General features: G+C 38.5%; 1 protein-coding gene across 1 annotated transcript in view; it reads left to right on the top strand.

Moving 5' to 3' along the window:
- Positions 1–11,447: 11,447 nt before the first annotated feature.
- Tango2 (transport and golgi organization 2) overlaps positions 11,448–21,481 on the top strand; it is a 136,401-nt gene continuing 126,367 nt past the window's right edge. Inside the window, exon 1 of the mRNA XM_065231142.1 lies at positions 11,448–11,563. The gene's annotated coding sequence lies outside the window, so the exon portion shown is untranslated. The remainder of the gene's footprint in view (positions 11,564–21,481) is intronic.

The following is a 21,481-nucleotide window of genomic DNA, read 5'->3' as shown; positions in this document are numbered from 1 at the left end:
ATGGACAATTAAAAAATGATTTAGTTGTTTTCGAATTGACGAGTACAATTTGCGTGAATCATGCCTTCCTATAACGCTATCTATTTTCCGCAACGCGGAGTGATATGTACCAAGCTTAATCATAGAGGAGAAGAAGGAGCTGTCTAATTAGCACCAGAGCACCATGGAGAAATTTGGCTTCACTCGAGTTGTTCGCAGATGACAGGCGTTGCAGTCAGGGTTGCCAAAAGCAAATCTGTATTTTCGCCTATAAAAATCTTTTCATCTGTATTTCTTCTTCGAAAAATTGTGTGTGTGTGTGTGTGTGTGTGTGTGTGTGTGTGTGTGTGTGTGTGTGTGTGTGTGTGTGTGTGTGTGTGTGTGTGTGTGTGTGTGTGTGTGTGTGTGTGTGCAATCTAACCCCCACTGTCCGGCAGTGTTATTATGGAAGAAAACTGCTTTTTATTACCCATTTCAGAATGCCTGGTAATTCACGCCCACTCCGAGGTCACTTTTACTTACAATAAGCCCCGCATGTTCACTCTACCTCTATCAAATGGATAATGGTATCATAAACACACTTCCAGATTCAAAAAATATTATTTCCAAATCTGGCACGTATATAGTTTTGAAATTTGTTCAACTGTATTAAATCGATTTGAATGGACATTTCTTATCAATTCTCGATGAACATTTCAAATGGTCCTATCTGCTTTGATCGATTCTCTTCATCGACTTTCTCTTTTCATAACCACTGCTATGCAAACAGATTTCGCGCTAATTCTACCACATAGTTTGATAAAGGAGGTTCTTATCTAGCGTCCAAAACGTCAAATACAACAGGGAAAGGTTTTGCAGCTGAGTTATTAACGAAAGAGAAAGTCGATGAAGAGAATCGATCAAAGCAGATAGGACCATTTGAAATGTTCATCGAGAATTTTGTTTGGAATACCTCTTGATTCATCTGCTGGCAGCACTTACTGGCCCTTACCGGCGACCAACTCATCTGCCTGCAAATGCAACAACGCCTAAATCTCAAAGCTTTCCGAACGTCCCCTCGAAAATGCAATCGAGATATGTATAAGAACAATCTTCTACTGGAACGTACTCACCAAATCAATACATCCGGGAGCAAATTCCCGATGCTTATTTTTCTCTCGCAAACCCGTCGTCGTCGAACTGCAAAACAAGGAAATTCGGTGAGCAATTTTGTGACACGGAATTTTCACTGAACATAAACCGCGAATTCACGAATTTCACCACACCCAACTGCGAAACACGTTCAGAAGCACTGTTGGTACAATTTCGATCAATTTCTTTCGAAAACACAACAAAAAAAAGTTACAAGCGAGCCAACATCAACACCGATTGTGCCGAGCTCTTTCACGCACCTTGCAGCGCGTAAATAAACTGAAATTAAAAATTATCACTCGCGATGCCACTTATTTCTGGTCCGGGAGAAAATCAAACAACGCAGATCGCGACATCTCTTCTGATGCTTGCAAACATGTTGAATCACGTTTTCTTTCTCTATTCTAAAACTTCCCGGAAAGCGAGAAAGCTACCAATCACACACGTATAAACGTCCGGGAGGCAGAGCGCCAGCGATAATCCGGCAATTGCAGCCGAAAACTATGAGAGCGAACGCACGCACAAAACAGAGAACAAACTTAAAACACAACCGTATCCAAAGGCGTTCGAAATTGCACCCGCACTTTAGGTGAATCATCCTGTCGCAAAAAAAGCCATGCAGGAGACGGATTCTTCATCGTCTTTAACTGGTTTAGCGCATTGGTCACAGGCGGAAGTCATGCTGACTCAGTTTCCAAAAGTGATTTAGAAACAGCGGTGGAGATGCTCTAATACGCAAAGAGGAATTGAATTCTCAAGATCGCCCAATGCTAGACAGTATACACTACAATATGTCTGATTGGATAACTTTTTCACTATTTCACAACACAAAATATGCTCTAATTAGACGATTATCGCAACGAACTGCACTTTCCACTAACAACCAGTACAATATTACAGGTATACCGAACGGAAAAAAAAACGAATAACGATAGCCCGTGTGATAAAAAATCAACAAATTTAGCAGCGCACAATCACGACGATGTTAATCTCCAAAACCACAAAAGTGATCTATTTCTTCTTCGAAAAATTTGTATCAATATCTGTATAGTTTTAATATTGCGTATTTCGCTGCAAAATGAACAAAGAAGTGTTGGAAGTGCGGTAACGGTCATAAAAATGCGCTTATGTATCGAATCGTGTTTGTACATTTTGGGCCGAATACATTAATTAATCATGTTTTGTTGTCTTTGACATCATCCACATCCAGAGGGCCAGTCACTTTCGAATGTATGGAAATGGTAGGAAGCCATTTGGAAATGCATGAAAATTTTCAGTTTTTATTTATTTTCGTCTTTATGGGCAGTTTTACATGCATTAAAATTGCACGAGTACATTACTATGGTGATATGGTAAACACTCGTTTATTTGTTTTCTTCTGTGAAAGCATATTTAGTTACAAATCGTGGATTTTCTGATATTCTCCATACTGCAAAAATGATTTTCCTACCACTGAAGGGGCGACATCTCTCGGATCTTCAATATAGCTACTACTCACATCATATAATTAATAGCAGTAAGCTACAACTCGGATTTACTTTTAATACCGTCCCTGTTTGGAAAATCTACCAAATTTTTGCTCAAGATTGAATTGAATAATAGCACCGTCTATACCAAATCAACCCAACATTCGTTATCGGGATTTATACCGAGTATAAGATCAGTTGGTGCTTACCGCCATAAGACCATTCAAACCTTTTAAATTTGTCGAACCTTCTAAAGGAATCCCTTTATGAAGAGCTTTGAGTGTGTTGGTTTATTTCCTTTTAATTCCGTTCAGTGCCAAGTACTCAACATCACTGATGAAGTCAGCAAGTAGTAGACGAAATACGCGTATCTGTCAAATGATAAGCAATTTTAAAGGAATTAAAAGGAAATAAACCAACACACTCAAAACCATTCAAGTATTAGTAATCCAAAAAACAATCTACATGCAATTTGTGACGTAGGTAATTGCATTTACGTACAGTGCTGTCATGCAGTTGTGTGTGCCCGATTACTTCACCCCGGTAATCCAGTTCATTGAGTTCTAACTCTCCAGGCAAGGTTATTAATCATACGGTAACATGAAAGTAAAGGCCCAAACGCAATGTGGGCGGAAGCGGAACGGAAACGGAAAGTTTGACAGTTGTCACTAATGACATCAAGATGCCTAACCGAAGTCGATTTGGATCTAACTAGTTTTCAATCCGACAAGTAGGCTTACTCAGATCGGGCTTTTCCACTGCCGTTGCCGTTCCGCTTCCGTCGTCATTGCGCTTGGGCCTTAAGATTGACCTAAAAATTTAGCTGAATTAAAGACAGACCTCAAAATATCTGTATATTTATCCATTCAAAAAATCTGTATATCTGTATATACCAGTGGTTTTGACATATAGCTGAATACACATACTCAACATCAAAACAACAAAACATATCATGGTATCGCTGACAACGTTGCTGATGTTCGGTACGCAGCAAACTTAAGCGATTTGACAGCCATATCCATCCCCAGGTATATACAGATTCTTGGTTCAAAAATGCTCAAAAATCTGTATGAATACAGATTATTCTGTATTTTTGGCATCCCTGGTTGCAGTCCTGTGATTTGAACTCCCTGGAGGCAGCGACGTTGAATAGAGACACGCATAGACTGAAGCAAGAATAACCAAACGAACACTGTCAAACGCTGAACCAAACGAGCAAAGTAAATAAACATTACTGTTCGCTCAATTCACCAGAAAGGAGTATTGTTCTCAATGATGAAAAAAGTTTTTAATTATTTTCACGAAAGATTTGATATCTATTATTTATTTATTTATTGTTGATTCAATGAAATGAAATACAACATTTATTAGTGATAAAAAAACAATTTCGAATCGGAACTGTTTTATTTAGTTTTTATGGTAATAAAAATGAATACGCTGCAAGTAGAACAGTACAATATGACAAAAGTTATAGCTCCATGACAGCGACTGTCATACTTATTTGATCGAACTTTGTACGGTTCATGGATTCTCAGCCTAAAGGTAGCGAACCGCTCAATAATTTTCTCCTGACATCATGACAATCTTCAAAAGTATTAGTGCTGAGTGTTTTCATAAGATCACCCAATTTGGCAGCAACGTTATCATTGGATGTGATGGTACTATATTGTATTCGCGTTATTTTTGCAAAATGTTGCCGCGCACTTCATTTTTATTCAGTTCCGGTCGAACGTTCAAATTGTTCTCAACAGCATTGCGACACTGCATGAAAGTCATTTGAAGCCACTCGAAGAAACATAGTTGCCAGTGACATTGCCAGAAGATCCCTCAAAAACCGTGCTGCTGTTTTGACAGAAATTTTCTTTGCGCGTCTATATCAATGTCTCTGCCTGGAGGGTGCGCACAGGTCTATAAGGGAACAAGTCTAACCCCCAGACAAACAGACATAAAAAATCTTCATTCTGGATCATCGTTTGCGCATTGAACGATTGGTTTGAAAGTTATCGTTTCCGCGAACTACTCGCTGCAGCGCTAGCATCGGATCACTTTAACGGTTCTATATCTCGCGTAACATTTGAAAAGGGCCTATCTTCGCTGGTCGATTCTCTTCATCGACATTCTCTTTGGTTTTCGACGGCAACATAAACGAATTTCTCGCTAAGTTCGACAGAAGACGAAACAACACACTGAATGATAGGCCCTTTTCTCGTGTTGTGCGAGATATATTCTATTTTTTCTTGCATGCAACATTGTTTGCGAATCAGCGAGCAAGCTTGTTTTCCACGAGAAGCCCGCGAGATGTTGTTACTGAAGTCCTATGTTTGATGGTACTATGTTTTGAATATAACTTTATTCATAGAGTTACGTCTGTTTGTCTGTGCCGAACCTGTTTGCCACTGATCTTTCAGGCAAATTATTAACGGTTGGTTATGAGCAATGATTCACATATTTACCAATAATATTTTTTGGATAACGCTAAATGGCGTCCTTAATTTTTTTTTATTGTGGCGCGGAAACGGCATTTCTGATCGAAATTGTGGGATATAGGCCACTTTATTATATAAGAACAGCCCTAGTGCATGAGAGTTCACTCGTGGCTATTATCCCGCCAGTTAGTGCTCACCCCTTCCTTTAGTGAATATGTATCTTATTGGAGAGTAATCATCGGCTCTCTCCCTCTCCCTCTCCCTTTTCCCTCTCCAGTTACCATTCAATCCCTTTCTAAGCACTCTGCCTCTTTGCACCTCGGACCATCGCATGGATAGGACGTACATACGGGTAAGTAGCTGATCATCCAAGCATTGTCCGACCGTCCGATCCCCCGCTGAGGATTGCATGGTAGGACGCCACAGAAATGACTTCTCTCAGGGAAAAATAACCAAAAATGGTTTTTAAACATATCTTCCAGCCATTCCGTAGAAAAACAATACAGTGGTTCTCAGAATTTCGTAAAAATGTGTAGTTTTGATCCTTATCGCAAATTATTAGACCCGTATTTTTTATTAACGTAGGACTACGTCTGTGATTTGTATGTGGGAGTACACTTTGTGAAAACCAAAAATGGAAGATGTAACAAAATCATGAAATATTTTGAACGTTAATAACGCAGCTGCCTCTGGACCAATTTCAATAATTTTATCATCAATCCATCAGAAATATTCCTACGCATATGCTAAAGTTAAGACTTTATCATTTTTAAAAATTTCACTGTTTAAAATTGCACGACTGTACAGCCATAGAGGTAACTCTAAGACCACTGGGTCCCGAAGAAAATCATTATTATTTTTGGCTCACTCAGTACCAGAACAACGGTCCCAAGCAGTCCCAAGCTATTTCACTCACCCCTGCATGTTCTGCATGAATCCACACACCCCTGATGTTATCTGTCAAACTTTCATAGCGAATCAAAACAAACATAGTGTAGTAATAGAATTTCAACTAGAATAGGGTACGTTAATCGTTTGCTTGGGACCAATAGGCTACTAAAGTGGTGAGCCAATTTAAAATCGTTAGTTTCGTATTGATTGTTGGTACAGCTATGATAATTAAAATTATCACCAATTGCCTGCGAAAAGCGATTTCCCTAACACAGATTTCAAAGTTGAATTCCATCCGGTCTCACCAAACTTATTCAATCACCGTGTGGTGAGTGTTGGTGTGGTGATCAAAGTCACCAATCGGGTCATCATCAGGTAGAGTAAGACTTCCTCTACCCGACGGTAATGTTGGTTAGCGTGAGCGTGCCTTCAATTCCTTCAATCATCGAGAGAAGTTATTGTTTACAAGAGCTGTTACGCCTAATTCCAGCTCTATCTAGACATGTTTAAATCTATCATACCATGAACTTTAAGGCAATACTGGGGTTGCAATTTCAAAAACCAAAGTTTGTCGTGGCATGAAAATGGTCTGATTTTGATCCAGAAATGATGGATTTCAATTCTTAATACGCCAATCGATAGGAATTTTTCATTCGAATCTGTTAAAATTATTACTTTTTCTAAATGTCTCTATTGAAAATTAGACGAATGTGCAACTGTTGCTATGAAAATTGAAATAATCACCGATTGCCTGCGAAAAGCGATTTCCCTAACACAGATTTCAAAGTTGAATTTCCTTCCGGTTTCACCAAACGGTGTTTATTCAATCACCGGGTGGTGAGTATAGTCGCTATATTCATAGTCTGGCGGATAGAATCTCGGGAAAAAATTGAGCTGTCCAATAGCGGAACCAATCGAGCAAATCACGACCAACAACAGAAAAGAGCAAATCAGCTATTGCGATCAAAACTTCGGAAACCCTTTTCTCGTGACTTAAGGCTCGCCTACGCAAACTATCAACATCTTTGGGTTGGGGAAAGTATTCTCTATCCGATGATGCTAGTAATTTTCGTTCGATTGGCGAGGAAAGAATAATCAACGTTTTGTGTATAAAAGTTGGTAGTACCTTTTCAATTGTTGGTCTACAATATATTGAATTGGTTCCGCGTTTTGATAGATCGGAATTCTATCCGCCAGGTCGAAAGTTTCCAATATCTTGGCAGCCAAATAGCGTCGGACGGCGGGACCAAGAGCGACATAGGTGCACGAATCAAGAAGGCTAGGGCTGCCTTTGCGAGTTTACGAAACGTATAGAGATCCAACCAGATAAGTCAACGCACCAAAATCCGAATTTTCAACTCGAACGTGAAATCTGTGTTGTTATACGCCAGCGAGACGTGGTGTGTATCAGCGGAGAACACTCAAAAGCTGCGGGTCTTCATCAACCGATGCCTGCGGTATATAATTCGTGCCTGGTGGCCTCACAACTGGATCTCGAATGCCGAGCTCCATCGTCGATGTCATCAGAAGCCTATAGCAACAGAAATTCGAGAGCGAAAGTGGAGGTGGGTCGGTCACACACTTCGACGGGGCGGAAACAAAATCTGCAAGCAAGCGCTGGATTGGAATCCGGCAGGACATCGCAGCAGAGGCAGACCCAGGGGCTCATAGCGGCGGAGCCTCAATAAGGAAATTAAGCAAGTCGATAGGAATCTGACCTGGGCCCAGGTCAAGGCAAAACCGAGCAGCCGCTCAGGATGGAAGTCTTTCACGTTGGCCCTTTGCACCGCTGGTGGTGCACAAGACCCTTAAGTAAGTAAGTAAGACTATTAATATAGCGACTATATTGGTGAGTGGTAGTGTTCTTCAGTTCAAAACGAAAGGCTTCCTGCAAGCAGCAAGCTGCAGCCCACATGACTATCCATAGAAGGAGGAAGAAGCCGCACAGCTATTGATCGGAATCAGTAGCTCTTCGTGAGTCGCTGTGGGCCATCTATGTCAAGCGCGTCATACTAAAGAGTATAAACAGAGAGAACCATGCTCAAATTCCTATTTCTACACAAAACACAAGCTCCTGCTGCAGTTAACAAATAAGATTTATTATATAAGACCACGTAGTCCTACGTCACCATTGCGTACAACCAACAATCAATACGAAACTAACGATTTTAAATTGGCTCGCTACTTGACTAGCCTATTCGTCCCAAGCAAATCGATTCGCGTATCCCATTCTAGCCGAAATTCTAGTACTACACTATGTTTGTTTTGATTCGCTATGAAAGTTTGACGGATAAAATGAGGGGTTCGTAGATTTTCCTATGTTTCGAGGGCTGCATCAATTAGCTTCGGGCCGAAGATAGCACCAGAGCTGAGCCAAAAAGTTGAGCACGTTATTTCGGGACCTTCTAGTCTTAGAGTTACCTCTATGGTACAACCATAGAGGTAACTCTAAGACCACTGGGTCCCGAAGAAAATCATTATTATTTTTGGCTCACTCAGTACCAGAACAACGGTCCCAAGCAGTCCCAAGCTATTTCACTCACCCCTGCATGTTCTGCATGAATCCACACACCCCTGATGTTATGTGTCAAACTTTCATAGCGAATCAAAACAAACATAGTGTAGTAATAGAATTTCAACTAGAATAGGGTACGTTAATCGTTTGCTTGGGACCAATAGGCTACTAAAGTGGTGAGCCAATTTAAAATCGTTAGTTTCGTATTGATTGTTGGTACAACCCCTTAGGGCTGTCCCTTGTAGTTTTTTATTTTGTCATTAGGGTGGTCCAAAAACATTTAATGAATCTTTGTATATGTTTTCAACAGGAGCGAATGTGAATCTACCATAGCTAATTTAGACCACTTTGACTCTAGCGTTATATTTTAAAAGGGCGATAAAAATATATTTATGGGCACCATGTTTGTAAAACCCTATCTCAAAATTTATTGATTGTACCGAAATAGTGTCTAAGGACAAGTTGTAGAGGATTTATTTTAAAACGCAAAAAAATTTAGACTATAAGACTTTTTTTTTAATTTAATTTAACTTTTTTTTTTAATTTTCAATCAAAATTTTTGAAAAAAATTACAAAACAATTTAAAATTAATGTTTATTTGGAATTCATCAGGTAGAATTTAATGAACAGTATTGTACTTAAATATGCAGTATTTTATTATCATTGGTTTGTACTATTATTTCGGTATCTGGCCATTAGGCGGAATGGTCATTAGGACAAATGATTTCCAGGTTATCCAGACTTTCTTAAATTTTGACTAGCCTTCTTACTCAGCTATGTTTTTAAGATTTTAATAAGATTTTAAATATCTTGTTTTAGATTATTCAGACTTGGAAAACTTTTTAGAGATCACGGGCAGCGATTTTTGAGTTTTTCTTCAAAATTGAAACAATTTCATAACCTATTTTTGAGGTCTAGAAAGATGATTACATTTTGTTTGATGAGCATTTTTGTTTAAAATTGACATTGCAAAATGTTATGTGGTTAAAATTCATTCTTTACATTTGAAAACACAGACTTTCAAAAATCTATGAAATGTAATTTAAATATTGTCTTTTTTGAAATCTGTTTTATAATTTTTCCTCCATGTCAGAATTATTTTTAAAAGTCCCTAATGGACATCTTTTTGATTGAAAAAAAAATTAAAAGAATTAAAAAATTCCATTATCATGGATTTGAAAAAAAAAACCTTTTCTCGATTCCCTACAACTCGTCCTTGGACACCATTTCGGTGCAGTCAATAGTTTTTGAGATACGTTTTTTTCAAACAAAGTGCTCATGTAAATACATACCCCTTTTAAAATATGACGCTTGAGTTGAAATAATAATATAAATAAATTACCCCCTGTTGAAAACATAGTCAAAGTTTCATTTAAATCGGAACGACTCAAATCTGGTAATTGACATGTTCGCAAGGAACTACTCTTGTGTCTTAATGAAACTCAAATGAACTGATAATAAAAACAAACATTCCAATTTTTTAAAAATAGGGATGCATAATAGACTGATGCAAAATTTGAAATTTCCGCTCCACAGTGCTCAAACGGTTTCAAATTGGGCCCTGATTTGCCTCCCAAAATTTGAAATCATTTAGTGAGAAACTTACTTGACACAAACCATTTGAAGTTTATATGGAAATTACTATGAAGAAACCATAATTTCGGTTCATATCTATCTAAAAATTCACCAGTTCACTCTACTTTAGAAAATGATAGCTGAGCTTGTTGAAAATTTTCCCAGCTACAACTTCGTTGAAGACTACTTTTCGATCAAATGTAAGGAACAAAAATTATTAATGATTCAAGTCACTGATGACTTATGATTATGCTCAATCAACTGTTCAGCAGGCAACATTGGTGTTTATGGCGCGTTGAATAGAGGACAAAAATCATGGCTACTATGTCACACTGCAGAACACAGTGTTGCCCATAATACAGTTGCTTAATCTTGCCATAAGATTATCAATCCTTAAACAATTAATAACTACTTAATTTGACATTTGACTGAAAAACGATATTCCCCTAAGTTGTAGCTTAGAAAATTTCCCATAAGAATAGCTGTAGAACTTTTCAACAGTACAATATGTTAAAAGGCTAGAAGACAATGAACAAAAAGTTTTGTTTTCCCATAGTAGTTTCCATATAGACTTCAAATGGTTTGTGCCAAGTCAGTTTCTTATCAAATGAGTTTAAACTTTCGGAGGCTAATCAGGACCCGATTTGTAACGGTTTGAACACTGTGGAGCGAAAATTTCAAATTTTGCATCAGTCTAATGCATAATCTTTGGCAAAGTAGTAGTTGAGGTACTTCGTTGAGGAAACATTGGTTCTACTTTTTAACGTTCTCATTGTAGAGCTATTTTTCGATGATAATCATTCATGTAACAGCTTATAAAATTGTTCATTCAAAACAATTTGATGTGTATCGGAAACGATTATTCTTACTTTTACTTAGAACTTGAAAATTCAGTCAACATGTAGTGAAAATAAAAATAAAACCACTACGAATTCCACCCGTACCTACATTAGTATCCATTATACAGTACCCGCAAGCAGTGCGCAACAGTCGCATCGCGATGCGACTCGACTCGTGAGAGCATTGCGTCTTCTTCGCAGCTCTGATCCACGGCACAAAAACGAATCGTGATTACTAGGCCCCGATGGCCACAAAAACTACGACCAACCAATCACAAATACACCCACTGTTCAAGTACTCCTGCGAGTCGATGACAGTCTTGCCACCCCCCTCCCCACTGAACACAGGACCCGATCGGGTCAGTCACACTACATATTGCCTGTCGACGGTTGGGTCGTCGTAGTATGCTGCTTTACAGCGCATAATTTTATGCTCGCCACTTGCAAGGCTGTGTTTGTGCATTGATGAAAATTTCCCCATCGCGTCGTCATTGCGTTGCTTTGCGTCGTATTTAAAGGTAATTGTGTGTGAGCATGTGCTAATGTATTGATTTGATTGCCATCGGTATGGGAGGGAGGTGGTGCATCTCTCATCAAAACAAAGCAAGCCATACGAACGACGCAGTCCGTTCCGATGGTGGTGTATAGAATAGTGGTGTGTTGTTCTTGTTGTCATCAAGCTCCCAAGTGCACAGTGTGTTGAGATTTTCTTCATCATTATCGGGCCCATTAAGCGAATGTGTAAGTACACGTGGTTTTGGTGTGTATATAGTAGTAGTTGATGAAGGTGGTGTCACAAGGTTGTCTCTTTTGCAATCAGTCGATATCCATCTTTGTTTTGCTCTTGCTCGCATAATTTTCACGGCTTGCGTTGTTTCGGCTTTATTATGCTCAGTGGCTGTCAATTTTTGTACGCCTGTGTGCGTGTGCTAGTCGAGTTTTATGCAATTTAATGCAGCATTGATGATGGTAAACCGCTTCAGGGACAATCTTCAAGGTGGAAAGACTCGTTTTGATGCCCTCATTGCGTCGTCGTGTGGAATCGACACCAAACGGAGTATCAATTATTACGTCAATTTCGAACATTCATACGTACGGAAACTAAAATAAGAAGCTTTGTACACTTTGTGTCACTTGGTAATACTCTGTCGGTCGAAAAGAGTGAGAAGAAACGAAAATTAATAAGGAAAGTGATAAGAGAATTTATGTTGCTATTGTTGTTTTTTTTTTACTTTTGCGAGAGAGGGAGAGTTGACGGTCCATTTCTAATAAAAAATGAAAACAGCTGTGATCAGAGCCGAGAGAGAAAAAGGGAGAGATATGTTTATCTGAGAGAGCGATAATATAGCTTTGCAGAGCTTTTAGCTTTGCTATAAAATATTGAATGAACACGGTCGTTCAGTCTGACTCAAAATTGAGTCGGGTCGACTCAATTTTGCCCAAATTGAGTTCAATTTACCGGGCTTTTCCAGGCTTTCTCGAATATGAGGAAAGTCGATAGAGGTTTCAATCAGTCTATTAGTACAATAAATATCGCTTAACTATGAAATGAATAATAACAATTTAAAAAAAATAATTCAAATTATTTTTTTAGAAATATTTATTACGTGCAATACTACAACAAAACATCTATTCAGTCTCCCAACAGAAACGTTTTTGAAGTAAATTTCACTGGTGGGTGGCCAGTGCCAGGCTAGCAATTTGCTCTTATGGTGGGAAGATTTTGGAATATTAAAAAGACCAATATTAAAAACATGTGAACCACCCTGGGAAAGTATTGCTTTCCAAATACAGTCATGGTTTAAAATGCTAAATAAGATATTTGGAGATAATTGTGAATAATTTAATAAACCAATTCATCAATGTTCTATATCATGGATTCATAAACTCACGAAAACATTCTAGCTGGAAAGTGTGGCAGTCACCAAGTTGTATGTTCGGTGAAAAAATCGAATGATTTTTAACCAAATCGATAGTTCCAAATCCTATGTAGGGGAAATGGATGTAATGTCGGCCTAAATGCCCCTAATTTGGGCCCAAACATAAATTCAGCAATCGACTAAATTTTCAATAGCGACCAAAAATATCCATTAGTACCGTCCCAATGACGCGTTCATCTAGATAAAATTGATAAATAGCAGATTTTTAGCGATGAGCCCAAGCTTAAATCCATAGGCCAACATCAGAGCCATATCATAAATACAAATTGAATATAAAAAGTAAACTTTTGTCTAGTATGAAAGAAGATTTAAAAAACGTTCGTTTTTTAACCGAAATACAACTGATTTACCGCTATCTGTTGAGCGTACTGTACATGACAGTTTGCGCTACAGATGGCGGTAGTGTTTTAGTGACGATGTTTTTCAGTGAAAAATCATCACTAAAACTGTGTGTTATGTCTGTTTGTCTGTGCAGATATCTTATAGCATTTTTGTCATTTTGAGCTAGTCTAATAGTACGTTCAGACTACAGAGCTATAACATGTTATAGCGCTATCTTGATGGTGGTTCCTGTGTTGTAATTATTTGACAACCTTTATAACATGTTTTAACTCTGTAGTCTGAACAAGGCATAACACTTTTCTAATATCCGCACTAGATATTTAGAAAAAAAATTAGACTAAAATGAAATTGATAGTTCAAGTAGGCTTCAAGCATTAAGCCTACAAGAGAATTTGGAAACTATGTTCAATAAGTCGTTTTTTTGTCAAAACATGTGTTTTTAGATAGCAGCAGATCTCGACGTTTCATGCATTTTTAAGTCATATGGCACAAAAAAAAAGTTCTATATGCAAAATTACATGTACTCTTCCCTTGGTAGATTTTTCAGATGAAAAAAAACTACCTCTCCTCTCGCTAGCTAATAAATTATCACACTAAAGCTTCACGTTAGATAGCACTTCCAAACGACTCTGAAAATCACAACACACTTTGAATGTAATGTATAATACTTAGTGCGCGCCAGGAACAAAAGGTGTTAACTTTCAATTCTGGAAGTATTTCAGATATCCTTTTGATATGTGAATGTACTAATGCGGTGTTTAATTGTATATGAAGTCGATCGCAGATTGTACGTGTATGAGGAATCATTCTTGGAATGGGGCGTTACATTTTCAATAGAGCTATCACCTTCCATCTCCAGGTCTAAACACATATTTTGATAAAAAAAACCTATTAACAAACACAAGTTTCTTCCGTAAAACAATACAATTTGATACATCAAAGAAATTTATTATTATGTTTTTATCCGATACATATGAAACAAAAAAATGGTATATGCACTAAAAGCTTCAATATCAGCACGACATGTTCACAAAATATTTAAAAATAATAATAAACACTTTATGCTTGCCGGATGAAAGCTAGTGAATATTTCTAAACAGAAACATTCTGCAACTCTAGATGGTGTAACTAAAAGCAGTTATTGCATCATCTTTCGAATGTTGTGTACAACTTCCTCAGAAGCAACCGAAGCATGTCCGATTGTGTCCAGCTTGGGCTGCCAACATGGACAGCAATTTTCCACTTGTTGGATAATGTTGTTGTGATTTATCATGTTACATGATGTTGTCTCCTGGGGTCCTTTTTAGGCCATGTTCATAGTTGAGAAAATTATTATTTTTCAAAGAGAGGACGAAGTATATTTTTCCCGGTTCATCATCGAAATTAACAGACTTCTCCAGGTGATTTAGAATTTCCGGCTTTTTTCCCGGTTTCCCGGTTCACTGGTCACCCTGTGTACAGTATACAATAGGTCTTATCCATCTGAATAATATTACTAGAGACAGCATGCGTATGCGTAACCTACGTAAAAGTGACCCACTCTCTGAATAAGATTCGTTTTCAGTGAATGTAGACTGCTTAAGGGGGTAGTCCACTCTGGAATTTTCGAAAAATCTTTTTTTTTTTGAATGTCTACTTTGACATAGACTTGACCGCAAGTCCGCAAGTGACATCGTTCCAAAGTTATAGGCCGATTAGTGGACTCGTGTCCAGACGCTCCAAGCGCGCTCAGGTGAGCGCTCGGAGTACCCGCCCGTTACCGGCGAAACGGCGTGTCTTAGTAGTTCCAACTGCTGCCGCGATTATCTCTAAACGATGTTTTCAAAATTGGCGGGCGCTGTATTTTAGAAACGGCTCATTCAATTTAAACGGCGATTGAATTTTCGAGTTAAGTACCTTTTTTTCTAGTCTTGTACGTAGCCGATTTTCAAATCCATGAAACTGAAAAAAAAACCGCGAAAACTCTAGAAACTATGACATAAGTAATGTTGGGAAAATATCAAAAATCAAACCTCACCAAATAACAAGATCACGCTTGATTTTCGTAGGCAAAAATCAACAAGCAAACAACTGCGGTTGATATTGCAATCTGTGATATTTTGCGAGATGGACTATTCATGGCCTTAGCCTGTCTGCAAATACAAATCCAAATAAAAAAAAAGCTGTGATATTGCAGCTCGAAATATCAAGCTAAAAAAACTCACCAGCTTCAAATCTCATCAAACTGTGGTGAGATTGAGCTTCATGATTTTTGCTTTACACCCGACCGCAACCGAAACTTTCATAACGGCTGGCAGTAGTCGCTTCGTGGCTGTCATCGTTGAAGAGAAAAACGAGTTAGCATTATTATACCTTCTCTTTCTAAGAAAACGAGGTGCAACGGAATCATTGTTGCGTCGAATCAACTCTCAACTTCAACTTTACACGTTTTGAATAGTCTCGCAATATCAAAGGAGCTTGAACAATCAATACCAAGCATGATATTTTGCTCCTATATCACGCGTGATGTTGAGAGAGTATGAGAGCGTGAACAATGTAAACATTTCAGGAGGCGATTAAATAAAAAACACGGAACTTCATGGAATTAGCACTGTTACGGATGATTCGAATCTTCCGGAGGAGAGTTCCATGGTCCTCCGGGTCCATGTTTATGTCACGACCCCAAATTCTTTCTTATAACACAGTTCCAAGTGTACCTTTCTCCCCCGCAAGGATATCCACAAAGCCACCTGGAGATCACCTGACCAACAAACAGAAAACCAAATCGATCACGTTCTAATCGACCGGAAATTCTTCTCCGACAATATCAACGTCCGCACGTACCGCAGTGCGAACATAGATTCGGACCACTACCTAGTTACAGTATGCATGCACTACCCACGGAAGAGCAGCTTGGCGCAGCTACTTTTGAAGATAGCTGAAGGGACATCCGTTCCGCCATAGGTAGTACTGCTGCAGCGACACTAGGTACTGCAATCCCGGACCGAAGAAATTACTGGTTTGACGGCGAATGCTAACTGTTAGTAGAGGAGAAGAATACAGCATGGGCGAGAATGCTGCAACACCGCACGAGATTGAATGTGGAGTGATACAGACAAGCGCGGAACAGACAAAACTCGGTTTTCCGAAGGACAGGAAGACCGTGATCGCGAGGCGATGGAAACTCTGTACCGCGTAAACGACACATGGAAATTCTACGAGAAGCTAAATAGTTCGCGCAAAGGCTACGTTCCGCAAGCCGATATGTGCAGGGACTTGGACGGTAACCCTTTTACGAACGAGTGTGATTGAAGGTGGAAGCAGTACTATGACGAGCACCTCAACGGTCATGCAGCAGAAAACGAAGGTGGCACGGCAACATACCTTGGAGAACGTGCAGAAAACGATAGGCTACCGGCCCCTGATCTTCAAGAAGTTGAGAAGGAGATCGATTGGCTGAAGAACAACAACTGAGCTATTAAAATTAGTTAAGCTATTACGGTGGTGAAGTACTGGCTAGAGCGCTGCACTGGGTAATTGTCAAGATTTGGGAGAAGTAGATATTACCGGAGGAGTGGATGGAATGTGTATTATGCCCAATCTACAAAAAGGGCGACAAGTTAGATTGCTGCAACTACCACGCGATCACACTGCTGAGGTACCATTTGTAAGAGAGTTCGTGGGGAAATACCAGGCGGAATTCATGGGTGCCCACGGACCAAATTTTCGCGATTCGTCAGGTTCTGCAGAAATGCCGCGAATACAACGTGCCCACACATAATCTGTTCATCGATTTCCAATCGGCATACGACACAATCGATCGATATCAGTTATGGCAGATTATGCACGAGTACATATTTCCGGATAAACTGACGTGATTGGTCGAATCAGGCGGACACAAATAATAAAATTTACTTTTTCTTACTCTGATTCTGGAATATTCCATCAATAGTAAACACTTTGACTAAGAAGTTCCCAAAATTTTAGGTGTCTACGATTTTTAGTTTCAGAGATATTCAACTTGAAAGTTGAAAAAATGCTGAAATCATACACTTTTTGCTTTAAAACAAGCCCACATTAAAATATCAGTTTATAATGCATTTAACAGTTATTCATATGTTTTTACATACCATTATAAAGCTTATGAAGAGAGCTTTCAATGAGAATGCAATATAATATGATGGACTTATATTAAAATATAATAAAAATTAAAAAAAATGATGAAAATAACAAGAAACACATCAAAATCTATGTTTTGTTGGTCAGCCATTTTTTATTCCCAAGCATTCCCAGGTAATTTCATGCTCCATGATCGAGTTTTATGTGTATTTTATTGAGTTCAGAAAAAAAAATCATGCGCAAATTTGGGCCATTTGGAAATAGAGCGTTTTCAAAAATTTGATTAGATTATCTGATTTTCGTGTAACAACATTATTTTCGCGTTACATATTCTCGTCAGTCTAAGCAGCGTGCATGCTTCTTTTTACATTGAATCCTGATGAATGTGGGCGTCTTAGTGGAATACCTGTATAATGAGAGAGAGAAGGATTAGTATTTTCCATTTAATTCCACTACTTTATTTGCTTATCCTTGACAGATACGCGTATTTCGTCTACAATGTGCAGACTTCTTCAGTGTCTTGTACTAATACTCGACTCGAGTATTAGTACAAGACACTGAAGAAGTCTGCACATTGTAGACGAAATACGCGTATCTGTCAAGGATAAGCAAATAAAGTAGTGGAATTAAATGGAAAATACTAATCCTTCTCTCTCTCATTATCTTTTTACATTGTCTCGTTCTCATGCACACAACTGAAGACCTTGTTTGTTTACATTATTTTGCTGCCTGCTGATTTATGTATTCAAATCGACCTAATTGTCCAAATTGTCTATAATCGTTTTTACAACGCTCGAAACTTTGCAGGTGAGTGTGACAATTATTGGCAGCTTCTTTTTCTTCGGCAGCCTTTCCATTTGATTTACGTGTTAACCGGTTGTCCTATTATCGGCATCTCGCAATTAGCTGCATCTGGCATGACAAATTTGTTCAGACATCAAAATCAGTTTGTAGCTGATTAACCAAGGAATCGTTTGAATACATCCAACAAGATGTTCTGCTGTGCAATTACCGCTTGAAAATTGGCTGCCGAGAATAGTCGTAGATGCCGAAGCCAACATTTACCCTAGTTATATTGAAATATGTTGTTGAACAACATACTTAATTTAATTTTTGATATAAAAAGCAAAACAACATGACGTATTAAGAATGTATTGTGATGGTCCTTATATGATCATTTATATTTATACCTGTTATTTGTGGGCTTTATTATATATCAAAGGTAGAATAAAGCATTTGATTCCCATTATTCCTACCTATCGTTCAAGACTTGTTGAAGCTACCTATATTTCTCATTGCGTTCAGAATCGTATATAAATTGTTATGGGCCGTTTCTAGCTTCATTGAAGACGGTTAAACACAAGTGTGCACATGGATAATAAAATTATTATTTCACTTTTTGACGTAAAGCTAACGCATAGCGAAAACGTTCAAAAAGCCTTCAAATATATATGTGAAAAATATCATATCCACGTGGAAAAGCAAACACGACTGCAGGATAAAATTTACAAACTTGTCAGTAAATACAAGGAGAAGTGGAGTCAACCTCAACGAAAAAAGAGAGATTTGATTCAGATCATCGGAGTTGGCTCGAATCAAGTTTGCCATCAAAGAATTCATCGAACAGGAGCAGAACGTTCCTTCAACATCAAAACGAGGGAGACATTCAAAGGAGTTTGATGAGCTGAGTGAAAGAAGCAAGCGTCGTCTCGTCGACAACGAGGAAGTAAATCCAAAGGTGGACAGCATCGAGAAGGCCTTATTTATTGCGCGACGGACTGCCTATAAAGGACGGGACTTTAATCTGGTTAAGATCATTGGACACCTTATTAAAAACCAAGAACATTATAAGAAATATACGCGCAGTTAACAGATGAACGTGGAATGATGTAACCTGAAGAAGCATTTAGTATGTTTATTGAAGCTGGCTAAAGTAAAAGTCAATACGAAGTAATACATCGAGAGGCACCATCAAGATTTCCACCATACAACGTTATCGGGACATTTAAAAAAGTATGTGCCCTTCCAACTCAATCCATTGAGGTAACCGCGTCCAAAATAATCGTGAAACTACAGGCTCTGTTGGAGCATACAGTCCAACGAATCATCAAAGTTATTGAGAGGGAACTCGACGAGCTTATGACATCAAATAATCCGAACAAAATTATGTGGTTTAACCGCATGCCTCAAAGCATTCGGCTTTGTAGACCATTCATCCTGCAATTCGTGAAAGAGAGTAGAGAGATAATTCTTGCTACAAAACAAGACGTGGAGAAAGAAATGCAAGAACTAATACCAGTGAAATTTGATCTATTAAACGGAAACACAATCTTAGTTAATTTTAAGTTTGCTCAAAGTATGATTGACGGTAAGGTTTTAACATATATTTGTTGTAGTTCATCAATGCAGAACTGTCCAATTTGTGGGGCAACTCCAAACGTAATGAACAATAAAGACAAATTAGAAGAAGGATTTCAATCCAACGTAGATACCCTAGTTTATGATATATATCTACTTCATGCATGGATGCGCTTCTTTGAATGTCTGCTGCATATTTCGTATTTTATGGATATAAAGCAATGGAAAGTTTTACAGCCATGTAAAAAACAGTATCTGCAAAGAAAAAAACAAGTAACGGCACAGCTTTATGAAAAATTTGGAGTTAGAGTTGATCAACCAAGATCGGGAGGAGCAGGTACGAGTCCTACAGGTAACGTTTGTCGACGGGGATTGGCCAATCCTCATCTTTTAAGCAGCGTTTTAAAAATCGACGAAGAATTAATTGTGAGGTTTCGAAACATTTTAATTACTATCAACAGTCAGGAGCCAATTAATCCAGAAAAAATTGATGCCTATTGCAAAGACACAAACCCACTTTATATTTCTTTATATGATTGGTATAAAATTTCTGCAACCGTACACAAAGTACTTGCTCATGCTGGAGAAACAACAATTCATTCGCCAGCTCCTCTTGGAATATTAGCAGAAGAAGCAGCAGAAAGTCAGCATAAACAGCTGAAAAATATCGAATTCACCATGCTAGAAAACGATCCAGAGTCGAAAATTTACATGATTCATTAGTACCATTTGGATGGAGAAAAGAAGACAATCAAAAAAGCATTCATCTATCCCGATATTGTCAAAAGTTTTATGATATTCAAAGATTCTGAAAACTGCTCAATAGTCGGTGATAATAACTGCAATGCATTGGAAGAACTTATGGAAGCTGTCGACAAAGTTGAAGAAGATTTTGCTAGGGATGATAGCAGTGCCGAATAATAAAAATGTGCAATATCGAGAAAACAATAAAAGAAGATTGAAATAAAATTTACACCGTTTCTCCCAGTTATTTTTTTATTATAGTCACTTAAACACTCTTGGGTCATTCGTGACTTGTCCGGGGAGAGAATTAATTAATTAATTTATCTTTATTAGGGAGGCTTTCAGCCTTGGGCTGGTTCGCCTCCAACCGGGGAGAGATTTGAATTCGTAACTTTGGCGTGAGAGGTACGGATGTTAACCACTACGCCGGAGTCGTACCCGTAAAAGTTAATTTTAATCCCCCCAGTTTTCACTCATTCTGTTACCTATCTTATAACTGAAATAAACTAAGAAGAACGAATATAACCATTCTTTGAAATGGAAGCTATGTTGTAAAATTCACAATATTTTGTCCGTGAGTAAATGTTGCAGAAAAAGACTTGAAAATATTATCAATAAAGATCAATTAAAAACTAAAAAGCCCGTATAGAAACTTGTTCGTGAATCATCAAAATGTGTTCCTCGTCCCTGAGTTAATAATTACAACCATTCAACATCTTACATTGAAGTGATGTGCGTTGTTCGAGTATCGGGGACACTCCCTAGTCCCTTTGAATCTCGAAGGGGGCTACGGCAAGGTGATGGACTTTCGTGTCTACTATTCAACATCACGTTAGAAGGTGTGATCAGAAGAGCTGGGATAGACACGAGTGGCACGATCTTTAGGAAGTTCATCCAGCTTCTTGGCTTCTTGGCCGATGACATCGACATCATGGTACGGTACTTTGAGACGATGGCGGAAACGTACATCAGACTAAAGGCTGAAGCCAGGCGGATTGGACTTGCCATCAACGCATCCAAGACGAAATACATGAGAGGAAGAGGTTCTAGGGAAGACAATGTAAACCTACCACCCCGACGGTCGACGGGTTTGTGTATTTGGGCTCAAATAGGCCGAAAATGATACCAGCAGAGAAATTCAAAGACGCATTATAGCAGGGAATCGTGCCTACTTTGG

Source organism: Ochlerotatus camptorhynchus, unplaced genomic scaffold, assembly GCF_037179485.1.
Source record: "Ochlerotatus camptorhynchus isolate MF236.1 unplaced genomic scaffold, CSIRO-AGI_Acam_v1.1 ptg000343l, whole genome shotgun sequence".
NCBI classification, from domain to species: domain Eukaryota; kingdom Metazoa; phylum Arthropoda; class Insecta; order Diptera; family Culicidae; genus Ochlerotatus; species Ochlerotatus camptorhynchus.
This window is presented reverse-complemented; position numbering and strand designations above follow the sequence as displayed.